The 14245-nt window shown below is 38.5% G+C and overlaps 1 protein-coding gene across 9 annotated transcripts in view; it reads left to right on the plus strand.

The window, feature by feature from the left end:
* The window catches only part of PDE11A (phosphodiesterase 11A), a 135180-nt gene that overhangs the window by 37780 nt on the left and 83155 nt on the right, over positions 1–14245 (plus strand). The window contains exons 1-2 of one of the 9 annotated variants that reach the window (XM_080599496.1): positions 9898–10811; positions 13060–13656. The exons of the other annotated variants lie outside the window; for them this stretch is intronic. The gene's annotated coding sequence lies outside the window, so the exon portion shown is untranslated. Of the gene's footprint in view, positions 1–9897; positions 10812–13059; positions 13657–14245 lie in introns of those variants that run through there. 9 annotated transcript variants of the gene reach the window in all.

Consider the following 14245-nt stretch of genomic DNA (forward strand, 5'->3'; position numbering starts at 1 on the left):
TTCAGTGCTTCTGTCAAAAGAAATTTGTACCTGGTATCTCAGTGTTTAATTTCCTCCTGATGAGGAATACCTCCTCAATGAAACAAGTCCTCTCCAAGGTCCTGTGTTTGAAGAGAACTCCCCAAACACATGTTCCTAGAAGCTGCAGAAGTGTCTGTAGTAGCTGTTCATGTCTTTTACTTTCAGAAAGCCAAAACATGAGATGACTGGCTGCTGCCCCTTCACATTTCTTCTGCACTTAGGGAACACACCAAGTAAGCACAAAGTATCAGCTTGCTACTTGTATTATTAGCGTAATGCTGTTCCTATTTTCTGTCTTCATACAGTGTATGGGAAGGGAAAGATGTTTTTTTTCCTGTAACTAAGAATTACTTACAAATGTAAGCATAGCCTTTTTTTTTTTTTCCAAGAATGTCAGTGCAGGCTGAACACATCAGTAGGAAATTGATTTTATATTCGAAATGAAGCTTCATGGGTATTTATGTTTATTGCAGTTAGTCTCCTAGCTCTAGTGTAGCTGCTGGTAATATGCTAAGAGGATGTTTAGTTAAGGAAGGAAGTGTAAGACTTGTCATCTCAAACACATAAGTGCAGGATGACTGTGAAATTCTGCTTTTGGTACACATGTCCACATATTGGGCAAAGTTCTGGCACAGAAACTCATGGTTTCAGTTTCCGTTGAGTTTCTGGCACTTCATTTAGCAGCTGTTATCATCTGAGCATGGCATGTTCCTCCTGAGGAGACCTTAGAGACATGCCACAGCTACTCAGAGTCCCAGAGAAGGGAAATGTTACTGCTCCTTTTCACCTGCAAGTGGATAGGTCTAGCACTTCTAAGGCTGGAGGCTATAATCCACAGTGGTAACTAACAGTGAAAACAGACAATAATTGTCCAGTGACTTGGCAGTTCCTCTATATAGAACAACTGGGGGAGAAAAAAAATAGCTTACTGGGGCAATGGAGAAAAAAATTCATCATTCTTACTGATGGCTTTATCAATGTGGAAGTTTTCAAGTTTGTCAGAGATATGGGAACAGACAAAATCTATTCTTAAATGAAGATCATTTGGGAAATGAAAATGTTTTGTTCCCTGTCCTCTTGTGGTGCTCTAACACTACTTCAAAAATCTTGTAGTGACTTTCATTTAGATGCAGTGGCTCCCAGTAACCTTCCAGGTCAGCGGTAGAGCCGAGAAAGAAACCACAACTCTGTTTACTTCTTTGTATCCTGACTACTGGAACTAATCCTCTCTCCTATTAATAAGAGAAAGTAACCGTATGATATTCACGATGTGAACTGGTAACTTGGGCTAATAAGTACAGTTCACATGAGTAAAAGTGGATTGTAGAATTCATTTAAAAGAAATGCACCAAACTGATTTTAATTCACTGAGGATCTGGGACAGGAGCTTTACTGAGGTATAAATTTGTTTTTATCTTTCTCAAAAAAAAAAAAAGTTAATTTAGCACAACAATGGTCTAGGTCAGCTTGTGATACTTGCATTTCATCTTCTGTGTTTGTGTGTATTTGAACAGCCAGACACTGAAATAAAAATGTTCATTGAACCAGAAGGTAGCACCTTTAAAGGCAGGAAAGCAATGGTTCTAGGAAAACAAATGAGTACAGCAGCACTTGGAAAAATTAGTTAGTACCTGGTGTGTGTGTCCATATTGCTCATGGAAGAAATAACCCTGAGTTTCTGCTGTTTGCTGCTGCCAAATTATTTGGGCCACCTAACATCCAAGTTAACATCTTTTAACGTGTTTTCTTGTGATACCATACAGCCAAGATGACAATTTTTTTTTTTTTTTACTGCAGCCTACATAATGCTTTCTGCTGTTCAAGTGTGAATGCTGAAGGATTTAGAAGATGCAACAGAACTGTTTCAACACTTTCCTCACTTATCTTTGTATGCAGTGTAAAGTTTTACTTTAAAGAATGACAATTTTTTTCTTCATTCATATAATCATTATAAAATACAAATGACAAAAATTTACCCATACCTGAAATAACACGTTTAAATGCAGCAGCCAGATATTCTTTCCAATGCTGTTGATGGTCCTGTGATAAACATGGAGGTGGCCATTAAATGATGCGCTTTATTGCTCTTGCACTCTCCTGCTTGAGAGGCAACAAAATCTCCTTGTTCTTGGTTCAACCTGCCCGGTTTTCTGAAACACAGTATTCCCATGAGGTGAGGATGCAGAATCTCTCTGCTATTCGGGTATTTAATATAAAAAAAATCTAGTACAAGCCACTGGAAACCTGTAACATAAGGCAGACCACAAGAATAATATACAAGGAAGATTTCTCAACACTGTGGGGTAGGAAGTGAAATTGTGTTGAATGACATAAAATAGCAAATGTTACATCCATTCTTCTCATCTGTGAACTCTGTGAAATGCATAGATATACTGAAATTGACCACTGTAAAAGTTAAAATTACTGGTTACGCCTGTTTTTCTTCTTTATTTTGGTGTAATACTATTGAAATCATTGCTAATATATTTGTGCTGTGAGGTAGCTGTAAGCAACATTGTTACAATATGAAAATGTGTTATTTATTCACTTCATAATTATTTTGTTTAATTATGGCACCTGGTGTGTGCTGGTTGTCTCTGACATAACCACAGGTTTTGCAGAGTGAGTTGGGAATTAGACTGTTTAATCACAGTAACTGTAAATTTCAGTGCTATCCTTTTTATTACCTATGAGCTGAAATAGCATCTTAGGGCTCAAAATTCATCCTGAGGTGCAACTTGTTACATCAAAATACCTTTTATTTGAACTTTGCATAGAATTTTAACTAGAGGTCAGTGTAGAACTTGATGTATTTGAACTTGTTTATTGGGGAAACAACATGCTTTTGATTATTTTGAAGATCAATACATATGTGCACTGAGGAGGGAGCACTGTGCATCAATATGTAATATTTTGTTTGCATATTAATCTCTGAAATATAGTTTTCTTTTGTTCTATTCCTAAAGTGCAGTGGTCTGGCTTATGAGGAGGCAGCTATGTTTGCTAGTATTAGCTTAGCATACAGCTTGAAGTGAGATCCTATTTTGAATTATTTCAAAACAAAATGTATCATATGTCTTGCAAAATGAGCTCTTAGCTAATGTGCTCATTTATAGCATTTTTTGCTAGCAAGGTGAGAATAGGAGGGTTTAAAAGATTTACTTGTGTCATTAAATAAAAGTACTTTTATATATTCCCCTGACTCTCTTTAATGTAAAATGGACTTAGTAAAAATAAAAGTGTGAATATGGACTAGTGAAAGGGCCAAATTTAAGTGCTTCATCTATTGCGTGCCAACCACGTGGATGACAGTAGGGAAAGCTGGAACCAGCCCTGTGCCCTGGAGCCTCCTTTCTTCTATCAGTGTGGGTGCAGTCCTTAACTTTCAGCAAGTCTGTGCGGGGGTAAAGATGGATAGATGGAAGGAAGGAGTAGTTATGCCAGTAGTAAAATGGATAATGGTTTCCATGGTAGGCCAGCACTTCTTAGAAATGAGATTGATAAAGTAGTTTTGTTTTTCTTTTTTACTTCACAGTAGCTGAAGTCTGATTTGTAGTTGCTAATTAAAAATGAGCTGTTTTCAGATGCAAGAATCTCTCTGCACACATAAAAAAAAAGAAAGGAGGGAGGGAGAGGTGGAAGTAAGCTCCTTATTCAAATGCCTCATGCAATTTGTGTAAGCATATAGAGCTCTTTAGTCCTTTGGATTTGGTTGTACTGGCACCATCTATTGGTCTTTTTCAGTGAAATCAATTTATGCTTGAGTTTAGTTTCTCAAATATGAAGTCCACAGTCGTGCAGGTATTGGTAAAAATAAATAAACAAACTTGTCACTTCCAGTGGAAAAAAGTAACAAGAAAATCCTATTTACCTGTCTATATAGTATTTCAGGACAGATGACAGATGAGGCTAGTGTGAAGAATTCATTGCCCTTTCTTGGGTTTTTCCAGTTCCACAGATGAAGAGAAGTCTTTTTTTTTTTTTTTTTTTTCAGTAGCAAATCTTACCTTATAAAAAAAAAAAAAAACATGAAACCAGAAGAATTAAAACAAAAAGCAATATAAACTTTTTTTCCTGAGAAGCAGTAGCTAAATGAAAACTGGTTGTTCCATAAGCAGAAACGGAGTTGGAAATGAGACTTTTGAGGAAAAGAGAAATAAACCGGTATTAGAGTACAGAAAACATAGGAAATGGGTGTGAGGGCTGCAGCAAGGTTGAATGCATGTTGAAAGCTAAGCTGAGGCTGATATTTTCCTAGTTTAGATAAACTTCCTAGACACTGGGAAAATCATTAAAATGATATGGAAAAGGAATAAAAACAGAAGGAGAGCAATCTTGTGCACATGTGCAGTGAGCTGTATTTAGATTTCTCTTTGTATGTCTGCAGTTCTATGCAGCCATACGAAGCAAAGGTGTACGATGCAGGGCACATCCCTGATCATTCAGGCTCTCCTTGGTTTGCATTTCTTGTTTAACAGCAGCCTTTACAGCCCAAAACCATGGTGGGGAGAGAGGGAATGAACAGTCTACTCAAATTCTAATCAAATTAAGGAATGATACTCTTCTGCATTTTCTCTCCTCTTGGATATTTCATTTAAATAGCCTGTACAATGGCAGGACAGGCTCTGTTTCTGTTATTTCTGTAGCTCAAAGACCAGGTAATACTGGTTTGTATGCTGTTTCCTCCTTGGTACTGTGGAGTACCAGCCTTAGGTCGACTACTTAAAGGTTGTAGCTGGAAGTGAAGTCTTGTTTTGCTGGGTGCTGTGTAAATGTTTAACGTAATTTGGCTCTAGATTGAACAGTAATGTAGGCACAAAGAAGCCCTTAACATCAGTAATTCCACACCAAAAATGTCACTGGCATAATGACTTCTGAACACAATTCACCTGCCTGAATCAAATGCCCTCTGGTCTGCAGTTCAACAGCCATGTTAATATTAATGCCTTACTGTTTTTCTTGAGGCGTGCAATGAGGTATACGTAAATATGTTTGGAAGAACCTTATGTTGCTGGAAGCAAAATGCATGCCTGTATAAATAACTGTTACAGGCTTGCTTATACACCCAATTTTCTATATAAAGGCTTCCCACCTTCCCCCCCCATTTATCCAGAGCTTTTTTTAGATACACAATCACCTTAATCTGAGATTCAAAACACCATATGATTTTTCAGCATTAAGGTGCAGGATGCTGTGTACTTACTAGGTGTAAGAATAACATCTTTCAGAGCTTATGCTGTAACAAATCACTGCTTTATTTCTCTGAGGATGTAACTCACTGTATGGTTCATAATGCTGCTCTCACAGAGAGGTCGTTCAGTCAATTGGTTTGAACTGTTTCTTCTGTGCCCTTCACCAAATTACACCAAAGAAAGAAAGGAAGACAAATGGCATCTGCATTTTACTACATCATCTGAAGATGTAGTAAAAACACTTTGTGGCCAGTTGCAGAGGAAGGAGAAAAAGATATGTAATTGCTACTGGAGGCTGATGCTTCTGCAGTCTTAACTAGGAGCAGCCTCTGAGTACTGGGGAAGAATTTCTGAAAGAGACTCTAGTGACCGTGTTTGAATACTTCACTGGACCAGCAAGTGAGATGCTTTAGGCAAGATTGTAATCACAAACTTGGGGCAACAGTATTTTTGCTTGAATAAAATCTCTTTTTGAAAATCTGTCTGAAATCTTTGTCTGCAGTGGCCTGCAACAGATAAGTCTCTGGGTATAAACAGCTTATATGACAAACAATTCCTGTACCTGCTGTGAGAGAAGATAGCGTCATATTTTCTGTGTCCAGTGGACCTCACAGATCTGTGATCATGTTTCTCATGCAGCCAGGTAGTGCTTTACCACATCAGATTGGTAGCAGTCTGCAATATTGCACTGTGGATTTTATCATAAGAGAAAATGCACCTGGTTTTCCTGGCACCTGAAAAGAGTGCATTCAATGTCACCAGATTCCTCTACACTTTACAGACAGGTGCTTTAGGTAAATCATGATCTGTATAATTATACCACCAGGATTTGGCCCCATAGTCCCAATTTATAAATATCTTTGCCTAGAAATCGGATAGCGTTTGCAGGTGTGAGTCATTAGTACAGGAGACACAATGATGTGTGGAAAAAGCTTGGCTCACATTCAAACCAGCCCACATGCTTTCATCAGCACCTTAAAGTCTGCAGCACAGACAAGAATTGATTTTTTTTTTTTTTTCAAGTAAGTCTGCTATAGTCCACCCAGTCCCAAAACTCAAAGGTGCAGTACCATGCAGTGCTTCTCCTGGTGCTCTGTCAATCAGTGGTGCTCAAAAGGCAGTTTTGGAAGGTGCTAATCTACTGTCTGAGTTAATTACCACAATTTCAGCTGAATGGGATAACATTCCCCCTCCCCCAAAATGTGTATTCTCACTTAGATTTTATTTATATTTTTTAAGCTATATTATACTTTTTCAATAACAAAGACATTTGAAACTTCTTAAGGTTATCAGTGCCAGGTAATACCTTTTGAATTAGTAACAAGAAGAGGTTTACAGTGCAAACTTATTTGGTGTTATAGAGGTTAACTCTCCTTACAAATCTTACTCATACCATTCATTAGACCATTCATGTTGTAACATCTGTATTCTTGCTACAGTGTCTTTGAATTTGCAATATGTAGGTACTTATAACCAAAGGAATGTATTTTAACTATAAAAAAGCACCTCAGTCTGATCAATGAGATGCATAACTTATTTTTCAGGATGTTTATTAAAAAAGCTGTTCTTAGTTTCTGAGAAATCTTTCACAAATTCTGACCTCAGCTGATTTTCAGGCATGTTTCTGCTGGTCATGTTGCAGCAGTGATCAGAAACCTTGGAACAGCTCACTTAGAGACAAGCTCTTCCATTGTGATAATGATCCAATGAAGGATCCAGAAAAGAATCTGAGATAGACTTGAATGAGCGGTAATGTGTTTAGAGCATTTTTCAAGACAAAAATCTGTCAGATGTCAAAGCTGTGTTCTGTAAATCAGTATTTTAGAACATGCATTTGAAAGTTCTAAAGAATTAGGGAAATACCTAAACTATTACTTTGTTTTATTTTTAAAATTGCATGAGCTGAAACTAAAAGCAGTTAATGATATTGACCTTCCTGACTGCAGAGTTAATTGAGGCTGTAAGAAAGTAATCAGCAAGTACCAGTAACAGCACCTTATGATAAGTGCTGTTCTAAAGAGAATTCCCGATGTCCTCGGGTAGAAAAAAGGAGATTTTAGTTCAGGAATAGAGCTGGCTTACCTCTTACTGCTCTGGCAGACTTTATTCTTCTAAGGCCTAACATCAGCTGAAAGGGGATACCTGAGTCCAGAAGGTCACGGCTGTCATCCATCCAAACTCTGATTCTTACTTACTGATGTCTTGTGAAGATTCTGGGCAAAACAGTAGAATTCAAAGTTATTTTTTTTAAGCAAAGATTAAAGACAGAAGTGTATTTTTTGTATACAAACAAATTTGCTTTCTCTAGCTGGTACGTTTTCAGTATTGCAGACTGAATTATTGTTTTTCTTTATAAATTGCACATTTTACTACGTGCTGCATAATCTTTTTTTCCTGTATATGTTCTTTTCCTATCTGTGCAGTGAAGATAGAAAATCAAAGCACAGCTTTTACACTTTCTTTTACAATTCTCTTTTACAACTGCATCTCTAAATCTTACCAATATATAGCATATATTTTTCTTACTTGCTGTTACTGAAATCATGGTTAGGATTCCAAGTTCTGTGCAGAAATGCTCGCTTCCTTTCCTGTTTTTATTCAGATGTTCTTGTGCGCGGGCAAACCAGTAAGATGTGAGATTTAGGCACTCTGGTAGTCATAGAGCAGAGAGAGGTATGGAGAAAGCAGGGAATGTCAAACCAGTCAGGCTGTCTTGCAGATTACATGGCTTCACAGAAATTTTGTAAATGTTTATGCTCAGCTTCTTCTGACTGGTATCTGTCTGGAAAGGGTAAAATACATTTTAATGTCAATCTGTCTCCTGTGAAATTGGTACAACCAGAGCTGATGAAAATGTCCTTGAGGCATCAACCACCTTTCCCCACCTTTAAAGAAGACAAAGTTCTATAAATTACAACCATGTAAATCTGAATTAAAGTGTCAGAGGTATTACTGAAAGCTCACACTGATGTAGATGAGGGCAGTATTTGGTTCATATCCTTTTCTTCTGTTGGTCCTTTAATTAAACTGTGCTCATAGTGAGGAAAATGAGAGAGGATAGAATATAATTGCTCAACGCTTTCTTCAAGTAGCTGCATTAAGAAAACAGTTAAAGAATATTTCTGTACTTTGTGATGGTCTTTCAGAAGTTCCCTTCATCTGAAACTGCGTTTTTGTGTGCTTTTTAAAGTCTTGTTGTTTAAGAAATTGCTCCATTGTATTGGTACTGCATCAGTTTTCACCTGTCCCTAATTGGATAGTTATTAACCTTAGACCACTAAGAATGACAGTGTCTAGATTTTATAGATATGTTTCCCTCCAGCAAGTTCTCTGTCACTTCGGATAGAAACTGTTCTGAAAATGCTATTATTGATATATACTTCTCTTTTCATATACAAGCTCAACATGGGGGGTTTGTGCTTTTAAAATTAAAGGTTTGTAGGATTTATTTCCCTCGCTTCACGTGGCGAGTGAACACTCATAATATGAAAGGTAGAAATTAGAATACATGTTATAAGCATTACAGAAATTCTTAATTGGGTCTGAAAAAGCTGTAATAGAAACTAATTCAGATTATCTAATTGGTATAGTTGGATTGAAATAGTCAATTCTGCTAGTATAAAAAAAATACTTTATGACAAAATGCAGAAACATTACATTTAAAAAAAAAAATCTATATACTGGAAATGCATTGTATTCCTTACAGAAATGAAAGAAGAACAGAAACAGCTTTCTCTGGATAAATATATGAAGAGCTGACAGGAGAAACTCAACAAAATAACATAAGAATTTGTGTCAAAAATATGCTGTAATTAGGTGGTAGTAGTGATGCTTCTGTGTATTATGAAAGAAATAGTCAACAAGGTAAATGGGCACAGGAGCATCAAAGTGGGAAAAGAGGCATAAAATAGTGTGATATAAGAAATAGCCCATTACGCCATACGTTGTCCTTTGTGGACTATTTCTAGTCCATCAAAGGCTTTATCCATTTGGGCATAAAGTTTCTGTAGCCTATGAAATGCTAAAAATGCTTTGACATGGAGTAACATAAGGGAATATAGACTGAGATGTAGTTGTTGTCATGAGTCTCTGGCTGTCTTTTAAGCTATCACCCAGACTCTGTCTCGCTTGCATAAGAAAACTTGCTTCAGATTTTCTTCTGGGAGAACAGAGAAGTTAAACTTGTTCCTACCTGCAAAAATTTAACCTAAGAAATCTGGTCGGTTTGCACATTAGACTCAGGCTTTTGTATTCCCATTGGGGTTTAAGCCAGGAGAATGGGCTCTTAGCAAGAACACCTGCCTTGCTGGAGGACCTCAGCATGGCAAAGGATCAGGCCTCTGCAGTAAGCTCCTCCAGAAATAAGCTCCTCCAGAAACAGTCTCTCTACCTTTAAACAAATCTAATATGAAAAAGTATATGAAAGAAGAACCTGAATAGAAACAGTAATATCACTGTGATCTCGATGAGGACTGTTATATACAGATGAGCTAAATTCTTTTTTTGGTTAAACTGCACACAGTATGCAACAGCAGGATTGTTTCACTCACAACTCACAGTAACACATGCCTGCACTCTGGCTTAAAAGACAACTTAATTTGTAAGAAAAGTGAAAGACGACATCTTTATTCAGTAAGATGCAACAATTAGTAGAAGCGTTTTTTTTGCTTTGCCTGTATACTCTAATACTTTATGATTGCAGCAAGAAGTATACAAATATATCTTGTTCTCATTTTTGACAAGAGTTGGGAGTTGGTAACTGAATTGTAAGTAGAATTGTGTGGCTTAAAGATTGCTTTCTCAAAGGGTGCATGTGGAATTTATTCTTGTTTTCAGTACAATTTAGTTATCATGATAAGCTATTACAGGTAGTACCCATAACAGTAACACCACAGATGTATGATGCAATCTGGCAAGGTAAAACAGAAATTTGCAATTGTGTTAACAGAAAAATCAACTTTAAAATGGTGTTTGTTAATCCTTCTATATAGGTCTAAAGTTCTGATCTACAGCTCTATTTTATCAGTAATAGTATCACTTTTTCTGCTCTTATGCTGCAGAACTAATACCAATACCTTAGTCTCATGCAACAGCAGTTATGAAACTTTTATAAGTGTCTTTGGGCAGGCTGGGTACAGCAATTCAGGTGTGGTGGGAACCAGGAGCTTTTCCCTAATTTTGACAGTCTTTCTTTGTGACCTTCTTCCTTCCCTCAGATAAATCATTTCATCTTTCTTTGGCTCAGTTTTCCTGTCTCCATAAGAAAATTACGACGTGATATTGCTGCTGTAAAACTTCACCCCCGGTCTGCCAAAGTGCTTTGATATACTGAGATTTAAGGCACTGCAGGATTGCCTGCCAGTGCTCTTGCACAATGGCTGCGGACTCCTGTGCCTGGGGACTAGCCTCCAGTGGCTCATCTTCCAACAGGAGATAGCAGACAGGCAGTAACAGCCCCTCTTGTCTCTTTGGAAAACATTATGCAGGTAAAATGTCCTCTGTGAACCCTGTCAACTTGACTTTTATTAAGGTGATGATATAATTTGACTGCGTCAAAGACTGAACAACGGTCATCTTTGAAGGACAGAAAGTTAATTGGTAAGTAGGAGCTGTGGTTCTGAGGACACTTGTCTGTCTCACGATGCTGCTCATTCATGTTATTTCAGATGAACTAATAAAAGCTGCCTAGCATTTTGCTGTCAGGTCTTGCCACAAAGGACAGTGCCCTGCCAGCTTTCAAAACCAATAGATGGAAACACTAGACCTGACAAAGAAACAATGGTTGTGTTGATGGCAACTGAACTGTGTGTCATCACACAGACATGGTGCATACCTCCACCATCCAGACTTGGTGGAGACTCTGAAGCCCTCGCAATGAGGCATCTCCGTGGCTTTCAACTTGCCCATAATACAGAAGCATACCAGCTTACTGGTTTGATCGTATTAGGTTAGCTTCACAGTTCTCATTTGGGCTGCTTACAGGGTGACTTTTTTCCTTGCTTTCAAGCTTGAAGTGCTTTGCTGAACCCCCAGGACTAAGTGCTGCATGCCAGGCATGAGGCTTACAGGTGCTTATGCTGTGACTGATGCTCCTTGTGGCAATGCTTTTTTCTTTGCCACCCCTACTCTTCCTCACTTCCTTCACGTTTCATTTTAATCCTTCATATCTCATTTTAAAGGAACCAATATTCTTCCTTGTCCAACTCTTCTCCTTCCCTTGTCCCTGCTTTTCCTGCTGCAAATCCAGATTGATTTCACATGTTAAATAACTGAGTGATAACCTGAAGTGTTTGCTGGGACAGGACTTATTATCGGGCATCACTTATAGAGTATGAGTCAAACAGGGAAAAGCTTCCAATGTAGATAGAAGGATCTCTGCACGTATGAGACCAAGAGATTTGATCCTAGATTAGTAGCCGTTTTACATATTTTTAAATTTGGAGGGGAGGGTGGGGGGAAGTTCTAGTCTAGAAGAAATGTTGTCATGTTTCAGATTTGTCTGGATTAAAACAGTATTTGAAATAAGGTACTTGGTGGAAATTTGCTCTACAACTTATTGTCCTTTCCACTTTATACCAAATGCTAAACTCAATGCAATGTTAAATTTCAGTGTCTTATATATTACCAAAAATAGATTTAATTAGACCCCATCAATGTTTTTGTGTGTATGACAGAATAACTCAGTGTGGCTTGTTTAGATTTTTTGAGCTTCATCTGTTGCTGGTGGTGGCAGGTATGAATAATGTTTAGCTGCAAAATGACTGGGGCAAGAAACCTGCAAATATCTGCCAGAAAAATGAAATAGGATTAGTAGATGTGTGTAGTTCTGACTGTATAAACAGTCTTACAAGGGTCTTACTGTAAATAAAATTAGATGTGTTCGCTTATTTCCTCACTTTAAACATCTGAGGTGCATAGGGGGAGAGAGAGGAGATGGGGTTTGTGCTGTAGGGCCTTCAGAAGGGCTGGAAAGGGGCAGGGGCTGAGGCTGAACCTGTCCACGCTGTGCTTATGCCCCCTCCTGCCCCTCGGTCCTGTGCACAACACTTTCCCAGCACCATGGCTTGTGAGGACAATGACCTACATAGGATTCAGGTTTTTAAAGCTGCAATAAGTCTGTTCCTGCAGGCGACGTGTATTGTAATCTGTCTGGTGACGCAGTTATCTCATTTGAATGTGTGCCAGTAATTATATGAGGCAGCCAAGCCCAGAGTCAGGGCTGAAGAAATGCTCCTGTGCTCCTTTTCAGGCTGTTTACAGCAATCAAAAGCTTCCACAGTTAGCCAGCTTTATAGGACAGAGACACTGTCATCTGTTTGTGAGTATTAGGGCATTTTTATGGTACCATGTAAATAACCACAGGCAATTTTAATAAATAAATAAATAAGCCCAGGGCAATAGAAAATTGGTCCAGGAGCCTCTGTAGGTTCACTGATGTGAGCACGGGCTTATGAGCTGGGTTGAGTTTGTATGCCCCATAATTCATGGGATGTCTCTACCAAGCAATGGTTCTGTCCATGCTTGGAATGGAAAAATAATTTTGGAAAACATTTCTGGGAACTGCAAATCTAGGTGATGATCAGATTTTATCAGAGGTGTGGACAGTTGGCAGAAGGTGATGGAGTTTGGATGAGTGCTTGTGCTTAATGTTTTTGCAGTTTATTTTGGTTTCTTATTTTCTGAATTATTTAAAATATTTCACTTGCTGAACCTATTTTTAACACTTCAGGAAGTGTTTAAAGGGGCAGCTGGTTTCCCTGACTTGTTTTTAAGTATGTTCATTAAACATAACTTTAAGCTATTGTAAAAATATTTGCCTTACGAAGATATTCTTTTCTCTTTCTAGGAAGCCTGTACTACCTTGCTTCCCTGACAGACTTACCAAGCAAACTGTATAAAAAGAAGTGACTGATGCAGCCCCTAAAGACAACACTTGAACCAGACAAGTGTTTGCTGAGAGTAGTATATCCTGAAGTTTGTGCCAGATTGGGCACCCCAGCCTTCCTGAGAGGCATCTTACCTCCATCGGTCATCCAAACTGTTGTCTTTTGTGACCACAGGCAAGGGGATGCTTGGAGCATGTTGGAAGCCGTGAGTTAGCCTATATCCATCAACTAGTTGTGGCACTGAGTGCTCTTGGAGAATGCTCAGTGTGGGCAAAACTGCATGTGGGGGAGGCAGGGTAAATGTCACTGCACTTAGCTGAAGCTGAATTCAGGGCTTCTTTCCAGCCAGCAGCATGAAGCTAACATTTTACCTCTGCAGTGTGCTGCCATTGCAGCACTGGCTCTTTTTCACGATTAGCGAATAACTTTCTGCATTGCAGGTCTGCATGCGTGCAGCTAGCTTTGTTGTCTATACCATTAGTTATCGTTTAAAAAGAAAAAAAGAAGGCAAAACACATGGAGATCTGCAGATATGAAAAAGTGCATCCCTATATAGGGTAAGAAAAATAATTTCATACTGTTTTGTGGTTGATGTGGAGCTTGTATTATTTGAGAGGGGGAAACAATACTGAGGTTAGGAAATTAAAGTCCTTATATACCTTTTGTGAGGTGAAAATTGCAAAACGTAAGCTATTTTCCATGAGACACCAAATTCTAGAAAATAGGCTTTTTTTGAACTTTGAAAGTAGGAGCCAGCAGTGGGGTTTTCATGGGCAGCAGAAAGAAAAGGGTTTGCAAGTTCAGTGAAGCACCATTGTCCCCAGGCTGTGTGATGAGGGGGAAGTTGGTGTCACCTGTGGCCAGGCATTGTCAGAAAGAGCTTGATCAGAGGTCTGGTACTGCCTGTTTCTCATGGGTTTATAGCATGTATAAATTACTATGAGACTCAAGCCCAGATCACCAGAGAAACTCTTCTTTTTTAGCAGTTAGAAGGAACATTCTTAGGCATCTCTTATAACCCATGTTCTGACTATGTCCCAGTGTCTACGAAAAGGCAAGTGAGTGTTATATCCCAAGACACTGGGTTGCTCTAGTATAGGTGTCCCAACACTGCAGCCAGCTATAGAACTGTTGGTCTATAAAACT

Source organism: Anser brachyrhynchus (assembly GCF_964034855.1).
Source record: "Anser brachyrhynchus genome assembly, chromosome: 7".
In the NCBI taxonomy this organism is placed as follows: domain Eukaryota; kingdom Metazoa; phylum Chordata; class Aves; order Anseriformes; family Anatidae; genus Anser; species Anser brachyrhynchus.